This window comes from Lepidochelys kempii, chromosome 8 (assembly GCF_965140285.1).
Source record: "Lepidochelys kempii isolate rLepKem1 chromosome 8, rLepKem1.hap1, whole genome shotgun sequence".
Lineage (NCBI taxonomy): Eukaryota > Metazoa > Chordata > Testudines > Cheloniidae > Lepidochelys > Lepidochelys kempii.
The window spans coordinates 15,976,996-15,992,666 of record NC_136387.1 but is presented as its reverse complement, the minus strand read 5'-3'; the positions used below and the strand labels follow the sequence as shown (position 1 = coordinate 15,992,666).

The 15,671-nt window shown below is 42.5% G+C and overlaps 1 protein-coding gene across 9 annotated transcripts in view; it reads left to right on the top strand.

The window, feature by feature from the left end:
- The first annotated feature begins 5,089 nt into the window (after positions 1-5,089).
- AFF4 (ALF transcription elongation factor 4) overlaps positions 5,090-15,671 on the top strand; it is a 74,301-nt gene continuing 63,719 nt past the window's right edge. For all 9 annotated transcript variants that reach the window (XM_078854009.1, XM_078854008.1, XM_078854006.1 and 6 more), the window contains exon 1: positions 5,090-5,563. The gene's annotated coding sequence lies outside the window, so the exon portion shown is untranslated. The remainder of the gene's footprint in view (positions 5,564-15,671) is intronic.

Sequence of the window (15,671 nt, the reverse complement as noted above, 5' to 3'; positions counted from 1 at the left end):
CCAGAGCTTTCAGCCATCCAATTCTTACTAGCTCAAGTCCTGATTTGCTCTTAAAAGGATATTTTATTTCACTTTGATTCTGCAAGGAAAGGTATTTCTTTAATCACCATCTTCCAAAGCTCTAAATTAGGCACAAATTATAATTAATTTACAAAGATTACTGACTAGAAATTGTTACATTTACTCAGTAGTTATTGAGACCTGTGCTGCTTTAAACAGGCTCAATTTAATGCCTCCCCATTACAAGTAAAACTGCCATTGCTAATTGAACTGAAGCAATTGATGCAGTCTAGTGGAAGAATGGCCTCAGGAGAAGTGTCATATTTCAAGGGGAAACATTGCTGATGGGATGGAAAAACAAAAGGCACAGGCAACTTGATTTTCTAGTTTGGAGTTTTATTAAATCAAACATTTGTGAGAGCTGGACGTAGGTTTTTGATGCCCTAACTGAGGGCACGTAAGAGGGCTGTATGTGAGATGGATTTGTAGATAGGATTTTCACTAATATATAGGAATTTCTCTACTTTAAGAAGGTTTTAGAGTAGCAGCCATGTTAGTCTGTATCCGCAAAAAGAAAAGGAGCACTTGTGGCACCTTAGTCTTCTTTTCTTTTTTCTAATTTAATTCTTCACTTTAAAAAGAAATGATACTGAACATCCTACCCTCAATGGGTCAAACTGAGTTTATACAAAAAAGATATTCTCCCAAACCCTGTTCTCCTCTCACTTGAGATGCCACTGAAAGCTGCTTGTGCAGATCTTCATAAGTTAATTTACCCTCAACTTTTTTGTATGGTTTGATCAACAGTAAAATAATAAACTTGATTTTTTGAAAAATGAAGGATTTAAAAGGGGTATTCTGTCAAAGTGGAAACTTTAAAAAAAAAAATAAAAAATCAAGGACTGCAAATTTAAAAATGCTTCCATTTTTTTTTTTCTGCTCCTCTGTTGATGTTTATAACGGTATTTTCATCAAAGAAGAAACTGTGTATACACAAAGTGCTGTTAAATGCACAAAGTAAATAAACTGCAAAAACAGATTTCTTTTTTTTGCAAGCACTTTTAAGTTATAGGAACCTGCAAGATTACATTTAACTATAGCTGTTACAAAATTTTCAGGCAATTAGGATATTGTTTCCTCCTTGATAGTATTTTTTAATAAAGTTGATATTTAAATTATAATACAGTCTCAGATTCAATACCCTGTTGAAATGCAGTTCACATGTCTCACAGTTATTGTGTCAGGCTGGCAGTAGACTTGAGCAGATGTTCTTATCTTTTTACACTCTGCTCACAATTTGAGGGGTCTTTGCAACAGTACAGGATAGAGACATAATTTTAAATGAAAAGTTAGATTCTGGAGCTTAAGATAACATTTACTGAAAAATACTATTGCGCTGGACTGCTGCCACTGGAACACTGGAGGGGCACCTGTTGCTTTATTTTTAAATGAAGAAATAAATATCGGATCATACTCATTGGCGGAGGTCTTAATCTCACTGACATGAAGTCAAAGGCCCGGAACTCTGCTTCAATATATTTTAAAAATAAACAAAAAGCAGGACTAGTGACTGTTTAAAATGTAAGACCTTATGCAGTAAGGAAGAGGACTCTGAAACAGCCTCTACTTGCAATCTGTATTAGGAGGACACACTACTGGTAAATCCACACAAAGTGTAAATGTTGAGCCTAAGTACAAATGCTATGTATGTCTGTTTAAAAAAATCCCTGTAGCCATATAACCAACCTTACCATGAATGTGAAGGAAGAAAAGAAAATTCAGGATCCATACAGACAACCATAATTGTTGGGTTGTGAAGGGGGGATTTTTATGAACTGGAACAGAGATTGAATCCTCCCCTGGGATATTGAGCAGTAGTAAAGATGCTTCAGAGCCTTCACATTGCAGGAATCACTGTGGCTAATGTACACCTCCTTTTAATTATAAGTTAGCTGTTTTGTTTATGCCAGACTAGTGCAGAAGCTCCTGCAGGCCACAGTTACCTTCTGTGCAGGGGGTGTAGACCTAACCACCTAGTGTCTAAATAAAGACTGCTGTTTTAAAGTACTGTAATTAGCTGGCTAGTATGTATCTGCGCTTTTGTTCCCTGTTGGGTGGAATCAGACGTGCACAGCTGTGTGCCTACCTCCCAACCGTGTTTGTCCTTTAGCTCAAGGAGTAGGGGGCCTGTGCTTTTGCAGCAGGAGAAATGAATTCTATCTCTCCTGGTGCCATAAAATTCTGAGTCGCCCTGATGTCCAGAGTAGCAACAATTGTGTGAAATTCTAGATGGATTTGTTTTAATATGCATGAAATAAAATGTCACAGGAACAAAATACTTCATTAGCTGAATTGGGGGAAAAAAAAGAAATACAGAAAAACACCTTTAAAATAGATTACACAAAGGAATATGGGTAGTCCAAAAGCAGCATTTTTACAGCAAATACTCAAATTAGCACTGGTAATTCATGCATTGATGATGATGATTGATTGGCTTTTTCTAGTGCCTTTCATGAGACGATCTTAACATGGTTTACAAACATAGTGTGATTAACGGTCCCAATAAGAAGAGGGTCCATCCTTTTCTGTGCATTCAACAATGTAACATTCTAAGTATAAATATTTAAACAGTAGGACCTCATCTGAGTAGTACACAGCTGTATAAAATCAGAAAGCAGTTGTAGATGGGTCAGGATTACAAGGACAGAATTACTAGATGAAGAAAAAAAGCCTCTCTTTAAATCTGATGCCTACAGTCTTTCAAAGGGACAGATGCTCAGATGCTAAAGTGATTTGTGTACCTAGATTATGCTGCTGCCATGAATTCACTCAATGTCTGAACTGGCAAGTATAGGAATAATGCTATAAGCAACACCCTGTGAACATATGCCAAAAATAAGTTTAATATTATATTTGAGATTTTAAATGGAAAGAAGTCCAGAGCAGAGGCTATCTTAATGACTTTTCTCTTGTGCCATATGCCTCCTAGATGAAATTCATCCTGGGTTGGCGGACTTGAAGTACTCCTGCACATGTGGGTATGGAAATTGAGTATGAATGGTGAGGATGGTGAAGGGGAGGGGGTTTTGGATCCATGTTTTCACTGATGTGTTAAATGACTGCTTCACCCAGTTCTTGATCCACAGAACCTAGTTGACAACTGTCCACATCAAGACTAGAAAGTCTCACTGGAGAAGCCAAAACTTGAATGTAACAGGGACAATGACCTACCTTCTCACCTCTATATATGATACTTTCAGTGGTACTACGGGTTTCCTCCAGGTGGGTAGAGTGTGTGTGAGAAAGGTTGTGCTGTCATTGCCTGTGTTGTGCATGTTTTGTAGCTAGAGGACTTCATGCTTGAGGGTTGTAAATCAGCACTTTTCACCACCTGGTGAAACAATACTAGTTAGGACAAGGTGAATATATAGTCTGAAGGATGAACACAAATACACAACCATCTGCTACCTGACACCATATTTCACTGACATGCTGTCATCCTTTTATTACCTCAGACAGAATTCAGTAATCCTTTAGTAGCATGATAATCTGTACAAATGTTGGAAATGTGAAAAGACAGTATTTTGGGGGGTTAATCTCAAATGCATCTTCCTAGAAAACACTGTCAAGGTTCCTACTTCTCTTGTCTCGGATAACATAAGTGATAATGAGCTGGTCCTCTAGTGACTTTTAGTTAAAGCATTTTGAGATCTGTTAATCTTATTTTGAAGTTAAATTTGTTCATATGTAAGTATGGAAAAGGAGTCTAAAACTATATGTAAACTTTTGACAAATAATGGGGGGAGTCCTTCCTTCAAACTATTAACTACAGTTTTGGTAATTAATTATTGCATAAAGATCAAAGGAAGAAACCAAAGAAAGGAACAAAGCCAACAAAAGCTGATATACTTGTCACAAGTTATCTTTCAGCCACATGTGTATCTCAAGTCTAATCTCAGGCATCAGACCAGGAAATACATCTCACAGATGTTGACAAATTCCTAATGTCCTGTTAACTTTTCAGTTTAACATTGCCATCTATTCACTGCCCAAAAACTTCACTAAAGTAGAGTCAAGGTTGACTAGCACTGCTTCCTCCTCTTCTACAATATCAAGTTCACTGATACTTAAACCACTAAACTCCACTAAATATAGAGAGATGTATGCATCAGCCCTGCCCTTAACCTTAACTGTGTCCCATTGAGTGATGCCCCAACCTTCCCTGACTGATGTAACACCCTATGCTTACAGAGGCTATATAGTTCTGTGAGGTTGCAGCACATAGGTAGAGTAGGAAAAACTGTCAGACTGTCCTCAGGAAAGCAGGAGTTGCATTTAGGGTGGTATGTATGAATGGCAGCTATGTACAGTATCTGTCCTGTCCTTGATCACTTCATCCACTCTGCACAAACCACAGCCAGCCGTTACCAACCCTAACAATTCCCCTCTGGAACATCACCTGCTTTCTAATCCCTGCATTAGTCAGTACAGAACATATAGTTGATGGAGAGGATGCAATTGTGGGGGATACACCCCATAAAATGACTGGTTTATTTAGTGCTTACAGTAGGGCGGCCCTGGCTGAAACATAGAAGCAATCAGTGGTGGCTCCTACCAGTGCCAGGAGTAGAGTTCAGGGTGCGGGGCAGTGCATTCTGCCATTTTGCATCGCCTGGCATCTGATGGAGAGGGGCACTAAGTGTTCTGGATGGGCAGCAGCCAAGCCTGGACATAAGGTGACCAGATAGCAAGTGTGAAAAATCGGGACGGGGGTGGGAGCCAACAGGCGCTTATGTAAGAAAAAGCTCCAAAAAGTGGGACTGTCCCAATAAAATCGGGACATCTGGTCACCCTACCTGGACAGCCTCAAATGTTTAGATGCTGAATCTTGGTAACTGCACCTGAGGGCTGCAGCACATCAAGTAGGCCCCTCTTCTCCGGCAGGGGGAGCCTAAGCTCCGCCCCTTCGCTCTGCCCCTATCAGGTGGCGGGATCCGGCGCCTTCCCCTGAGGAGGCGGGGCTTGTCTCTGTTGCCTTCGCCCGGGTCACGTGCCGGGTTCCCCAGGCCGTGCCTGGGGGTCACGTGGCCGGCGGCGGGGGCTGTGCGAGCGCGATGTCTGCTGGGTAATCCGAATGCCCGGCTGCGGGAGGAGCTGGGCCGGAGTCACTGTTCTGAGGAGCCAGCCAGCGGGACCCGACCCTGCCGGGCCGCACCGGGACCCAGCCGCACGCCCAGCCCAGCCCGCAATGGAGCGGCGGGACCCCCGGGGAGCCGCCGCCGCCCGCGCCCCCCCCCGCCTGTGACCCGCTCCCGGAGCTCCCCCGCCCCTCTGGGTCCTGCCTTCCCTCCCCCCGGGGCCCGAGCCCGCTCCTTGGGCCTGGTCTTTGTGCCCGGCTCCGGGCCCTGCCCTCCCCGCTCCCGTCCCCCGGGGCCTGACTCCCCTGGCTGTCGCTGACTCAGTGGCGGCTCCTCAGTCCCCTTTGGGCCTCCTCGTCTCCCGCCCGACGGGCCGGTGGCGGCAGCCGGGAAATGGTCCGGGCCTAGCGGAGCAGCGAACGGAGGTAAGGGGAGGGGGGCGGTGCGGGGCCGCTCCGGCTCGGTCTCGCTCCCTGGGGCTGGAGGTGGGGGCTCCCGGGTGTTTGTCTGGACAAGGCCCGTTCTCTGGCGGTGGGCTGTGTCCTCTTCCTCGGGAGGTACCCGGGCTTTGGCGGAGGGAGGGGGGACATTTGCCTCCCCTCCGGCCCCGAGCATGGGCTGGGTAAGAGTGCCCCGGAATTCCCTGAGGGGCCATGGCGTCTCGGGGGCGGGAAAGATCCAGTTCCCTGTATCTGTTCTCGCTTATTCTTTATCCTTTTCCCCGCCCCCGCCTTTTCCAACTACCTTCCCCCCCCCCCCCCCCCCCGGGCTTGAAACTCTTTCTGCTGCCCCTTCAGTATTAGTAACCTCTCCCTCCTGGACCGTGCTTCGGCGCCTCCTCTTGGTCTCTTTGTAAACTTCCACCCACTCCTTGCCTTCCCCACTCTCCGTCCCCTGCAGCTCTGGATGGCTTCTTTCATGTCAGATGTGACCTGCTAAAAGAGGCATCAGCCTCTATCCCTAGATTAATACATGGAGATGAGCAACCCCCCCTCTCCCCCCCCCCCAACACTCACGGGTGGGTGGGTGGATGGATGTGTATCCATACACATAATCTCTACTGAGATGTGCTGGCATTCCCTCTTTTCGAGAAAATAAAACTTACATGGTTCTTGGTAAATGTGGTTATAGGTTGTTAGGTTTTTCTTGGTGGTGGTTTTGCTAATGAGGCCGCCTCCTCTTCCTCTCCTAGCTGTTAGATTTAATCCTCCAGTAATTGACGTCAGTGCTTTGTTCCTTGCACTTTGCTGTGTGTTTTAGGCACTGAGCAGTTCTAGGGATGGATCAGGCAGAGGAGTGGTGGGGAGGCCTAGTCTGTGGTTTCGTTCATGTTAAGCAGTTTTTGTGTGTGTGGTAATGGGTGGGGTAGGAGGAAGTCAGAGTTTCTGGCTTATTAGCTGAGCCACAATCAAATCTTCCTTCTGAACCAGTAGGTGATGTTTGTTGTTCAAAGCCACTTGGTGATAATTGAATTGCCCTTTGGCTAAACAGGGTACAACAACTTAAACAAGCCTTTAAGTCAGGGCAATATTCTTCCTTTTCTGTTAACAAAATGTTTTAATAACTATAACACAAATGGTTACATTTTCAGTTCTTATATTCATTCATTTATAGGAACGAAAAGATGACTAATTTAACATACAGTTTTGAGCCAATATACTAAATTTAAGGGTAATAAAGTAACAGTGCTTTGTAGCCAGTCCAAAATAACTGAATACACTGTGTGTTCATAAGATCTATTGGTTAGTTAGGTGCTAGACGCAAGAAGTGTGGGACCTTTAAATTTCCTAGCCTCACCTCCTTTGTTAACTACTGTATCTTTCAGTCTCTTGGTTTATTATGAAAATATCTGACGGAAACATTCACATGATGATGTGCATTGTCTTGCTTCCATCATGTCAGTTAAACCTCCTGTTTACCTCAGTAGGAGCCGATCAGGCCCTTATATAGCATGTTAGTATTTGAAGTGAAATAGGATTGTCCAAATTTCCAGTTCTGTTTTTTAATTTATATTTTCTCCTCTAGTAGTTGAACTCCTCCCCACTATGGATGAGTTCTCCAGTTTTCTCCCTCTAATGTTTCTGAACAGTAATGGAGTGCCAGCCCAAAGGAGTTATTGTGAAATAGGGCGTAGTCAAGTGAATTGATGGAGTTAACTGCCTGATTTGTCACCTTATAGACTTTTCTCCAATGAGAAACATTTTTTTTTTTAAAGTCATGATGCTGGCATGGGTGCCATATATTGCACCCTGCTGGTGTCTAACAGTATACTATTATTTTTGTGGGTGGCCAACTTTCAGCATATTATTTTAACTGGGATCTGTGGAATGACTTGTATAATAATACTGCTTCATTTGACTTTCATTCTTGCTATTGCTGCATTTTATTACCCTATTAGGCTTTAAATATATCAACGCTTTTTAATATTAGGATTTCTTTTCTGGTCACTGTGCAACATGCCTGTAACATTTAACATAGAAGTGCAAATTCATTGTTACTGCTTATTTTGAATAGTTACGACCAGTCTTAAAAGGATAGACAATGTCCAATCTAGAATTAAAAGTAGCATTTCAGATGCTGTTAGTGTCCCTCAATCCTTTTGCCAGTTTAGTTTAGTCACTTTGTTCTATATCTTAAAAGGTTGCAACAGGGAATCTGATTGTAAAGGGGAAACAGTGTAACTGACTACAGAGTGCTGTTAGATGTACAAAATAAAGTGCAATTTTTTGAGTACTGTATTTTCCGTGAATTCTTTTCCGGTTACAGTGATCTTGGATCAATAGTTAATAGAACTTCAGACAATTTTTTTTTTAAAGGTACACTATTAGTATTTTATATTTGTCTGTAAATCAGCGTGTCTTGGCACAGTTGCTTTCAAGATCCAGATATTTCTGCTTCTAAATGTATATCCTCAGACTGTGGTAAATGACTTAAACAGCATTTTGTAAACTGTCTGACAAATATGGAACAGAAATTTTATTAAAAAAAAAAATCCACGGAACCAGAACAGTCATAAATCATAGTTGATGAAATAGCTGAATGATGAGGAAAATCTTGCTACATTTTGGAGCTACTTAAGTCATAATATTTGTTTTATTCAGATGTTTGTAAATAACAATGTTGCAATGGAAGTCTCTAAACTTCTTGAATGGTTAAACATTAGCACGTGTTGTATTACTTAGTTCCTTTTTTTTTTTCTCTGACTAGTGGCTGCTTGCCAGGGTGCTCTGGCTTTCTTCTAGAGCTGTAGTTGCTGTTTCTTGACTATATCAGAGGTGATCAGTGACATGTGGCCTGCAGCTTAGGGACTGAAGCAATGATTCCCAACACTTCTGTGTTAGTTTGGATGGCAGCTCCCCTGTCACCACATTGTCTTGTGCCATGGCTCCAGAACAGTTGCCACAATCTTCCCCCAACATCCCTTTCTGCCCTTTTCTTGCTTGTCATCTTTTTTTCTGTTTTGTTTCTTACATTAACTTTGGTTTGCTACTCTTCTCCTCCCCATTGTTTCAGCTCAACAGAAGGCTCCATGCTGCTCATGGTGGGTGCAGAAGTATCAACTGGTGACACCCATGATTGAACTTGAGTGTTGTGAGCAGACATGAAATTGAGGGTGACCATTAGGTAGCTGCCTGAGCTGGCCAGCAGATATATATGAGCTGTTCCTGCTGCTGCCTGTATTGAGACAAAACATGGAGGGAATGTGGGTGCCTTTCAAGAAGCCACCTGTGACAGCAGAAGGTGGTTTGCATCAGGGAGAGAAGGGTGGATCTTAAGTCATGTCGCTTTCCTGGCCATGCTGTTTTGCCAGCTCCCATCAGGACTAGTCGAATGTGCCAGATGGAGAAAAACTGGTTGAAGGATATGGGAAAAGTCTTCAGATTTGTTATTGTCAGAATTCTTGTCCTTCCTACAGTAACAGCTCTCAGCCACCTAATTTCAGACTGTTATTTGTTGTTCATGTGGATTTGTTTCAGAAGTATAGTCCTATCTGGTGCAGGAATATGTGCTTGCAACTATCCTCAACACAAAAATATCTTTAGTATACTAGTCTTTTGTTTCGTTAGATGAAAATGCCACTTTTGTAGCTTATATCAGAAGGATACCAATTTGGATGCCGTCATGGCTATAAAGAATAAAATGTTCCTGAGTTGAAAAGCAGAAGCATTTGATATTGTAAGTATATTTGTGAAGACAAATTAACAATTTTATTGTCTTACAATGCCCTAAATTAAATTCTTCACTGATAGAAGTGTATAAAATACACTGATTTAATTGATAACTATATTAAAAAGAAGTTTTGGATCACAAAATCATGGAGCTAGAGATGGAAAGAAATTGTCTGGTCCATTCTCTGCCTACGCAGGATTGTTCCTATTATGCAGTTACCAAAGTCCTGTCCAGTTCCTCTTAAATAGGCTACACAATTCCACAGACTAATGATTCTCCCTGTTAGGAAGCTTCTCTCCCCTTCCCCCCGCAAAGTGCTGAAGTATTCAGCCTGAATTATTCCTTATTTTCATAATATTACTGCTATGTCCCTTGTACTATATGCTTCCTCACCTCCTTCAGAGCTTGTCTTTGAGCATGTTTCATGGGGCACACTCGCTGCTAGGGCACTGTTTCATGGTATGCTTTAATTGCTATATATTGTAATTGTAACCACTAACCTTTTTGGCAAAGGTTTCTTTATTTTATTTTGTCTTCATAAGCAATGTTTGTTTTTCAGAATGGCCTTTTGTAAAAAATGGGTATTTTTTCTCTCTCAGTATTATGGCATAATATTTGGCTGCTTTTTTAAAGCCAGTGAAAATAAGTGGTGGTGAATTTGGGATATCTTCCTTAATCTCTATTTTTAAGTAATATACCTTAGTTCTAGGCATTATAACATCTAGATCTTATCACTAGTCATGTGTGCACTTAATTCTGTATGGTATCTATTTAAGGTAGGACAAATAATTGTGTAACACTTTTGAAATGGATTGAATATACTTAAAAGCTACTACTCTTTAGAGGAAAAAAAAGTGTTTTCCTTAACTCTTCTTGATTTTGAGTTTTCAAGGTTTGACAGAAGTGACATCTAAATTTTCATGTTTGTCATACCTTCTGTAAAAGTCTCTGTTTTAGGGACTAGAATATGAAGTATAGTACTTGTCTCAAGTCTTGTTAGTTTGGAATTATTAGGCAAGTATATGTATTTTTTAAAGGAGGAATGTATCATATTGAATAACTTCAATACAAGTAACAAGGTCTTTTATTGATCTGGAAAGCTTTCATTAGGGGAAAATGGGGGGAGTCATTCACACACCTACACCCAATGTGAAATTGTACGGCGATGGAAATTTTTTACACAAACAGAATTTTGGTAGTTCATCCAAAGATCAGTATTCTGAAACTTGCTGCACAAGTTGTTAAACTCTTGTCTCTTCTTTCTCCCTTTGTCTTCCTCTCTTCCTTAAATCCTCTTGGTTTTCCTGCTTAGGTGGAGAGAGTACTTCAGAGATCAGGATTATGATAAATTAAAATATGACTAGGGAAGGAATATGTGGAAGAACTGGTAGACGTTAAGGGCCATGTGATTCAAAAGTACAAGCCAACGGTTAAATCTGGGTAGGATGATGAATTGCCTTACCCTTCTAGTCCAGGGGTTCTCAAACTTCATTTCACCCCAACCCCCTTCTGATAACAAAAATTACTACACAACCCCAGGAGCAGGGACTGAAGCCTGAGCTCGCCCACCTGAGCCCCACTGCCCTGGCGGGGGATCCAAAGCCGAAGCTCAAGGGCTTCAGCCTCAGGTGGGGGGCCTGTAACCTGGGCTGTAACCCTTGGGCTTTGGCCCCAGACTGTAGCAAGTATAATGCCAGCCCTGGCAACCCATTAAAACAGGGTCCTGACCCACTTTGAGGTCCCAACCCACAGTTTGAGAACCGCTGTTCTAGACAGATCTCATTGTTTTTACCACCAAGTACAGCACTTAGATACAATGGTAGTAGATACAGTGAAATGCCTATATATAAATAAAACCCTAAAACAACTCCCCTAATAGAAGCCAGTATAAATAATGTCTTGAGTGGTCGTCCTCCAACAGAAAACCTGGAAATAATATAGGCTGCTGTATATCAGGACGTACTTGTGTAAAATTTGTTTACCATTACATCGAGTGTGTTTTATCAACCATGTTAAGGGTTGCATAATTAAAATAAAAATTGTCAGGAAATACAAGAGTCCAAACATGGAAAGTTCAGCCCAAAAGGCTGTCATGTATTTTCTGAGGAAACTGAGCTTGTAAAAATGTGGGGGAGAGGGATTTCATGGAAATTGTTTTACATAATTACAGCAGATACTAGCATGCTCCAGCCTTAACGAAACAAATAGCATTTAATGTAATGCTAGTGGCTCTGATTGGTTGGCAAATTAAAAAAACAGTTGCCTGTGAATTGTTTTCTTCTTGTCAGTTTAAAGGGCCTTGCAATTTAGCATGTAGTGGAAAGCTAGTATGTTTATCCTGCCCTCAGTCTTTGTAACATAGGTTTGTTGGTATGAATTAAGGAAATGATCTGGTCACTGAGGTCATAGATTCTGTGACTTCTTTGGCTCGGGCTTCAGCCCCCCGCAGCAGGGCTTGGGCTTCAGTTGCGCCCTGACCAAACCCTGTTTTGTGTTCATTTTTACGATGACTGCTCCATGCATTTTGACTAATTTTACCATGACAAAATTGTATCCATAGTATGGATGTACCTGTAGAGCTGTCCTGATTAACCCCCCCTGGAGGCGCAGCTCCACGGGTGTAAACCAATTCCTCAAGTGGCATAGAATAAGCTATAGTGGCAAAAGGACATTTTTGCTGGTATAACTGTGTCTATACTAGGGCTTTTGCTGCAGAGCTTTGCTGGTTTGGAGTGGAGGAGGGGGCAAATCATCCTAACAAGATATGGCCATGTATGTAAAACTTACTTGTGTAGACCAGGCCTTAGTATCAACTTGTATATTCGAAAAATTAAACCGAGACATAAAGGTTCCCAACGTAGGTACAAGCTGCTACATCGCTGTTGGCCCTCTCTTTCCACTTGGTGTCTTAGTTCAGTGCTCACCATGGTTGCACAGGCTAAGTACTTCAGTAATTGCACTTATCAGTTCCTAGCTATTTTAATACTCTTAAAATGAAGGCTGTGTATACTACTTTGCCCAAACCTCTTGGGCCAAAAAAATTGACTTGGTCTTTATAGGTGTATCAGACAAGTGTGGAATTTGTATTTAGATCAAGTTTCTCTTATTTATTTTAGATATCTGTGAGAACAAGATTAAAGCATTTAACAACAAAGCTAGTAAACATATAAAGGTTTCAAAGCATAAGACTGTTTTGTAACATACACTTTAATTAGAAACTACAGAAAGGAAATGTCTGCTCTTGTCTTTGCCCTATCAAATCTGATTGGCACAACTAAACAGAAAATTGATAGCTTATTATATCATTTGTAGAACCCCTTTGATTCACTTCCTTATGACTCTTCTTTCTAGGGTTCCAAATGTTAAGTTGCGCCTCAGCCACATTGCTGGAATAACTTTGTAAACACTTATTAAAAATATTGATTTAACAGGGCAGAAAATAAGTGTAGATAGTGAGTAAAGAAAAAGGATAAAAAGGCAGTTCCTAGATCAGTGAATTCTTAGCCTATAATATCAATACCAGGTATATTTAATTAGGAAAAAATACCAGTAACGCTTCACTTATACACACCCCTACTCAGTACTCTACTGGAAATACATTTTACCAGTGGAGAGTTTTAATAATCACTTAGTCCTAAGTGTAAATCAGCTTTTCATTAGCAAGCTGCTCAGAAAGGATTTTTCTTTTTTCCCTTTCTTGCAATATTTTTCTTAATTTAAAAAAAAAATTGTGTTCTCTTTTGGCTTAATGACACAAGGTCTTTTACTCAATCAGCATTTATCAATAGCCATTTTTACAGGGTTTTTCTCACTTACCTATTTGCCCAAACAACTTTATTTTGTGTGTTTAGGGGCAAATCATGCTCTTAATGCCGTACGTGCCTGCAGATGAGATGAGTGCAGTGGAATAAGTGTTTGTTTTGTGTGTAGGGGTGTGTGGGATAGGAGGAGAATGTGTGCCTGGAATGGATTTTGGAACACAGTACCTATAGTTCTAGGCTATCATAGCTTTGTGTGTACAGTAGCTATTAATGGGACTCCAGTCCTGATCAGGAGCCTCCGAGTGATGCCACAATACACAAGATAAAATTACTGTAGGATAATGTATGGAAGCTGGGTGGTGCCATGAACTATTCCTTAGACCAGGGGTCGGCAACCTGCGGCACACAAGCTGATTTTTAGTGGCACTTTGCTGCCAGCCAGGGTCCCGGCCGCTGGCCCTGCTCATCCCGCTACTGGCCTGGATGGATAGAACGCCGGGCTGGCAGCGGGCTGAGCGGGGCTGGCAGAGGCTCAGTGCACTGCCCATATGGGGTTCTGTCTACTGCCCAGGCTGTCAGTCTGAGGTTCTGCCAGCCGGGGTCCCGGCCCCACTCAGCCCGCTGCTGGCCCTGGGTTCCGTCTATCCAGGCTGGCAGCAGGATGAGCGGGGCCAGCAGCTGGGACCCCAGACCAGCAGCGCAGGCGGTATGCTGAGCCACTCAGCCCGCTGCCGGTCCGGGGTTCCGTCAGGGGGCCCCTGTAAATGTAAAATTTATTACTGGCACACGAAACATTAAATTAATGAAGACTTGGCACACCACTTCTCAAAAGTTGCTGACCCCTGATTTAGGCTGTTGTAAACAGCTTGGGGCCTGGACCATCTTTTTGGTCTGTTTACATGATACCTAGCAGAATGCAGTCTTCCTGGCCCATGAATTGGGATCTTAGGTGCTATGGTAATACAAATAATAATTGACTTAGGACTTAATAAAAGCTGATAGGAGTTTGGTGCCTAACTCTATTAGGCTCCTCTGAAAATTCTAGTCTAAATATTCACCTCTAGAAGGTAAAGGTAACATGAACATTATTTCACCTCACTTTAGCCAGCTCTCTAGTGGGATGTTATCCACTGAGAAAATCTACCACTTACCTGACTTTCCAAACACCATTTTCACTATGCTATTAAACACAAACTTTATAGTTATGGAATGGTCAGCTGTTGAATATTTATGCAGTACAAAACCAATATTTCAATAAAACTCCACAAACCTTACCAAAAATCTAATTTAACCAAAAACAAGAACTTGCCATTCACTTGTATTTCATCTCCTCATACCTGCATACTACATGAGTTTCAGAATTGTAATTCTTACTCCTGGGGGAATTCCACACCAAAAAAAGGAAAAATTCTGTGCACAATATTTCAAAATACTGCATATTTTATTTGTAAAAATAACACTGTATAATCATGCCAGTTTCAATTATTTGGTAATTTATTTCAAATTATGTCTGTAACTATACAGACAACAAAAAAAGATTCCCCCAGGAGTAGAGAGTTGAAGTAAGCCCTAGTGCAACCCAGTTCCTGTTTCTCTGCCCCTTCCTGGCCCAGACATCTGCACCCTCCCCTTCCAGAGCCCAGCTGGTCCCCTCCCTGGCCCAGACACCTGCAACCCCCCCCAACAGAGCCCAGCTATGGGGTGCACCCCCAGCCCAGACACTCGCAACTATTCCTGCCCCCGAGCCCAGGGATCTAGAGCAGCAGTTCTCAAACTTTAGCAACCCGAAGCCCCCCATTTTGATTTAAAATTTTTCATGGATTCCCAAGCCCCCTGCTCAGCTTTAGGCCCTGTCCCCACTCCATCCCTTCCTCCAAGGCCCCATCCCTGCCCCTCCTCTTCCCCGCCTCTTCCCTCCCTCGAGCGCGCCCCATCCCCACTCCTCCCTTTCCCTCCCAGCACCTCCTTCATGCCAGGGAACCGAGGATACTCCAGGGCGTCCGCCAGCCCCTCTGATCAACTCCTCCCTTCCTCAGCTCTGCATTTTGTGCAAGTCACCTCCTTCCTTCAGGAAGTGCTGGGAACTACAGCTGCCCAGAACTCTGCAGCTCCTCCTCATCCAACAGTGTCCTGTGAGCTGGGCTCTGTAGGGTCCAGGAGCCCCTATGGCAGCCAGTAGCTCTGCAGCACGAATTCTGCAGGGGGAAAAAAGAAATTTATGCACAGAACATTAATTCTGCACAAATTTTGCTTTGTGTAGTGGTGAAGAATTTCCCCAGGAGTAAATAATTCTATCTGCTGCAGTATCTAAGCATACAGTGAGTCAGGAGCAGAATGGTATGATTGGCACTCTGCTTAGGAGTGGCCCATCACTAAAATAGTTAGTGTGTGTCCGGTCAGGGCCAAAGGGGTGTGGGTGTGTTTCAACAGTGTGGATCTTTCCCACATAGTGTCAGCCTGGAGTCTTTTTCCTAGGGTAGCTTGAAGCTTAGAACATTGCCTTTCTAAAAGTTCAAACAGTATTAGGTGCCACTGGAGGTTGAGTACAGTGTTTTTCTTTGGGTTCCTGTCCACGTATATCAATATAACTTAGGCTGAGTAC